This window comes from Bison bison, unplaced genomic scaffold, assembly GCF_000754665.1.
Source record: "Bison bison bison isolate TAMUID 2011002044 unplaced genomic scaffold, Bison_UMD1.0 scf7180017864356, whole genome shotgun sequence".
NCBI lineage: Eukaryota > Metazoa > Chordata > Mammalia > Artiodactyla > Bovidae > Bison > Bison bison.
The window spans coordinates 2,623,597-2,628,490 of NW_011494928.1; the positions used below are offsets into that span (position 1 = coordinate 2,623,597).

Sequence of the window (4,894 nt, forward strand, 5' to 3'; positions counted from 1 at the left end):
CCCCCTCCCTCCCTCCCTCTCTCTCTCTCTCATGTCCCTAGCCCCGATAACCTGCCTAATCTGCTGGGAACCCCTTATTGTCTGATCATTGCACTCAACAATATACCTGCACAGCGACACGCCCCTACAACAGAAGCAGCCAGTGAGTGTGAACCTGCTCAGCCCGTGCGGAGCGGGAGTTTGAGGCCTCCGGGGCCTCGGCTTCTGAATGCACTGTGCTTTTCAGCCCTTACCCACCAGCTGGGGGGCTTATTTGCAGGTAGTTCCTGTTGCCATTGAGAATAACCGCTTTCTCTTGTGAACTGCATGGATTTTACTCACTCTCAACCTCTTTACAAGTACGTTTTCTGGATTGGAAGTTCACGTAATCGCCTGAAGGGAAGAAGCTCGGGCTGACCTCAGGTGATGCGCTGGCGGCTTAGGTGCCCGAGGCCGGCGGGACAGTGCCCAGTGAGCCTGCAGGCTCCTCCTGCCGGGCCCTCCTCGGAGCGCGTTCTCCTCCACTCTCCCAAACCCTCCTCATCTTTGCAACACCTCCCGGGGCCTGGAAGTCTTCATCTCAGTCTCGTGGGGTTGGTTTGTTTACTTTTCTGTCTTGCACTGAGTTGGGGCCGGGAGTGTAGAGGCTCTGTCAGGATCTGGTCACCAATTAAAAGTACACAAGAGGATCTTTCAACAGGCTTTAGGTTCCAGGTGCCCCAGGTCCACCATGTGCTTGTTAGGGTCGGGGGCTCTGGAGCCCAGCAACAGAAGGCCAAAGGCCTCCTCAGCTCAGTTCAGTTCAGTCGCTCAATCGTGTCCGACTCTGTGCAACCCCATGAATCGCAGCACACCAGGCCTCCCTGTCTATCACCAACTCATGGACTTCACTCAGACTCACATCCGAGTCAGTGATGCCATGCAGCCATCTCATCCTCTGTCGTCCCTTTCTCCTCCTGCCCCCAATCCCTCCCAGCATCAGAGTCTTTTCCAATGAGTCCTGTTCATTATGGCGACCACCAGCTTGGATGAGTTACTTCTCTCGGTGAACATGACATTTGCTTCTTTACCTGAAAAACACATGTAGTGATGCATTCCTCACTGGACTTTGATATAGATTCATTAAACTAGATAATGCATGTAAATAGTTTGGCCTGGTGCCTGAATCAAAGTAAATGGTCTGTAATCATTAATTAGAACCATCGTAACTACTGTTTTATTATTTATGGTGCTGGTTTAGTCTGTAAGTTGTGTCCAACTCTTTGAGACCCCATGGACTGTAGCCCACTAGCCTCCTCTGTCCATGAGATTTCCCAAACAAGAATATTGAAGCTACTTCCTTCTCTGGGGATCTTCTTCACCCAGGGATTGAACCTGGGTCTCCTGAATTTCAGGAGTATTTCCCTGGTGGCTCAGACGGTAACGCATCTGCCTGCAATGTGGGAGATCCGGGTTTGATCCCTGGGTCAGGAAGACCCCTGGAGAAGTAAATGGCAACCCACGCCAGTACTCTTGTCTGGAAAATTCCATGGACAGTGGAGCCTGGTAAGCTAAAGTACACGGGGTCGCAAAGAGTCGGACGTGACTGAGCAACTTCTCTTTCACTTTCTTTCTCCTGAATTGCAGGCAGATTCTTTACCAACTGAGCCACCAGGAAAGCCCTTATCATTTATAGAACAGGTTATAAACATACCAGGACATTTTACTCTAAATGCATACACATAAAAATAAGGACAAAATACTTTATGTGAACTGTTACTCTAAGTTTCATGCTGTATAATTCTTTGAATGTTGAGCATACTCAACCTTTGCATTTGCATATATATTATTAATGCATTTATCTTGAATTCTTTCAGGTACCCTAAGCTTGTTTAGTATTTAATGATTCTTTCTGAGTAAGAGATAACCCTGTATGGTTTTCTTTCTATTCAATTCCCATTTTAAGAGTCCCAGTGTTGTCATTTATGTCCTCCACCTAAGCCACAGTTGTTGAATGCAATTGCTCAAGGGCTGACAACCTCTCTTGCTTTTTGTTCCATCATTCAACCTGCGATGATGAAGGAATTTAGATCCTATGTGATCTGAATGTGTCATCAACATATCCATTGTATAACACACACACACACACACGCACACTGGAGATATATGTAGATATAGGTGTGTAGATATATAGATTATTTATATACACATTATAAACATATTGTTTTAGTTTCCTAGACTTGCTGTAACAAATTGTCACAAACTTGATGATTTAAAATATCAAAAAATCTATTTGCTTACCATCCTAGAGACAAGAAGTCCAAAATTAAGATGTCAGAGACAAAGGCTCTCGCTGAAGACTCTAGGAAACAATTTCTTCTTACTTCCTTTAGCTTCTGTGGCTCCAGGAATCCCTTGGCGTGAGGCTGCATAACCATTTCTGCCTCTATCTTCACAGGGACTTCTTCTCTGTGTTTCAAATCTCTCTCTGCTTTTTTTCTTTTAAGAACTCTTTCATTAGATTTAGGGTACACCCAGATAGGGCTTCGCTTGTGGCACAGATGGTAAAGAACCTGCTTGTCAATGCAAGAGACATGGGTTCAATCCCTGGGCCGGGAAGATCCCCTGGAGAATGAAATGGCAACCCACTCCAGTATTCTTGCTTGAGAAATCCCATGGACAGAGGAATCTGGTGGGTTAGAGTCCATGGGGTTTCAAAGAGTCAGACACAACTTAGTGGTAAATAACAACTCTTTTTACAGAGTAGACAAAATCCACAGGGGATGATAGAAAGAAGAACACAGCTAGTCCTTACTCTGTGCATCATCCCAAGTGTCTTATCACCTGCTCACTGTGAACTTAAAATGATATGAATGAGTAAATGAAGTCTTTTTTAAATTTTTTTAATATAAATTTATTTTAATTGGAGGTTAATTACTTTACAATATTGTATTGGTTTTGTCATATGTTAACATGAATCTGCCACAGGTATACACGTGTTCCCCATCCCAAACCCCCCTCCGACCTCCCTCCCCATACCATCCCTCTGGGTCGTCCCAGTGAACCAGCCCCAAGCATCCAGTATCGTGCATCGAACTTGGACTGGTGATTCGTTTCATATATGATATTATACATGTTTCAATGCCATTCTCCCAAATCATCCCACCCTCTCCCTCTCCCACAGAGTCCAAAAGACTGTTCTATACATCTGTGTCTCTTTTGCTGTCTCGCATACAGGGTTATTGTTACTGTCTTTCTAAATTCCATATATATGTGTTGGTGTTAAATGAAGTCTTATATGTGATGTCAGCCCCAGGATGCTTTTGATTTACTATTAATTGTAACAGGTATGATTACATGTGAGGACCAGACTCCCAAAGAGGTGAAGTTACTTCCTGAAGCTCATCCAGGCCAGGATGAGATTTGAACTTACGCCTGCTCACAGGAAGCCTTTGCTTGTTCTGCCATATCACATTACAAGCTAATTAAGGCAGGTACCTGGTCCTGCCCCGATTCAAGCTCCCTGGGCTTCTGGATATGGACCTCAGAAGCAAGAGGAACACTTGAGATGCTGAGCAGCCTTGACACCAAGATTTTTGTTCAGAGGCTTCAGAAAAAGCCCTTTTAGACAGAGAAGTATCTAGAAATCTGTTTATTTTGAGAAGATCTGAGTGTGAGTCCTGCTTAGACTTCTTACTTGCTGGACTTGTCCAGTTCTTGGCAAGTCCTTTCATGCCTCTGATCCATCTGTGTGTCTGTAAAATTAGAACCTTAGCACCTGTCTTGCTTCTGAAAAGGTTGAGGATAGTCAAGAGACACTGTAAAAACAGCTGTACCGATGTTAGGATGTGATCACGAGGAGGTGTATGAACTCAGTGACAGACAGGCAGCTCCTTGCACAACAAGTTCCGCAACCCAAAGACCTCAGCACTGCTTGTCCACCCGCCCACCAGGCCATGAGCTCTGCTCCACGCACTTCGACTCTGCCATGGTGCTGGGCTGCAGCTCTAACTCCTTTTATGGTGGGACACTGATGACAGGATTTGCAAGGCCAGTGTCTTCACTGACAGTTGAACTCACATAAATCGTCTCACACTGTGCATAGCCCTAGGGAGAAGCCTGGTAAATATTTGTTGCTTCAGTGGAAGAGTGGACACAGGCCTTCGAGATTGTTTTCAGTGAGCTGTGAGATTAGGCTCCCCAGGTGGTGCTAGTGGTAAAGAACTGGCCTGCCTATGCAAGGGATATAAGAGACAAAGGTTTGATGCCAGGGTTGGGAAAATCTCCTGGGAAGGGCATGGCAACCCACTCCAGTGTTCTTGCCTGGAGAATCCCATGGACAGAGGAAGCTGGCTGGTTACAGTCCGTGGGGTCACTAAGAACTGGACACGACTGAAGTGACTTAGCAGCAGCAACGGGGGGTTACTGCCACCCTATCAGGGACTATAAAGTCTGAACTTGCAGGCATCCTTGTCAAAGACTGTGCTGCTGCCTGCCAGGGCAGCCCAGAGCAGGCTCAGGGGGCAGGACCCGGGTGACAGGCCTGCAGCCCTCCTCTGTCAGGCAGGCCAGGGGGACCTCTGAAACCTGCATCGACATTCAGCATCCCCCTGTAGTGGAAGTGCCTCTCCAGGGCCAGGCATCCTCCTCAGCTCTGCTTATCATCTGGCTTTTTCCCTCTGTCAGCTATTTTTGGATGTTGCCCTCCAGACCAGTCATCATGATGCTGAATTTTGAGATGTCAGCCAGACATTCTGAGTATTCTTGACCCTTTTCCCAGGGAGCTGTGGTGAGAGAGGCGGTGTTCCTCATCACTTGTCACTGCCCATGCTTTGCCCTGTCAAGGAAGACACACATGCCCCCGATCACCTCTAATCGTTGGCTTTGTGGCTGAAATGAAGTGGTTGCTTGTCGACAGTGCGCCCCCCCACCCCCC

The 4,894-nt window shown here is 46.8% G+C and overlaps 1 protein-coding gene across 1 annotated transcript in view; it reads left to right on the top strand.

Annotated features, from left to right (window-relative positions):
• FAT3 (FAT atypical cadherin 3) overlaps nucleotides 1-4,894 on the top strand; it is a 644,263-nt gene that overhangs the window by 321,178 nt on the left and 318,191 nt on the right. The window lies entirely within an intron of this gene.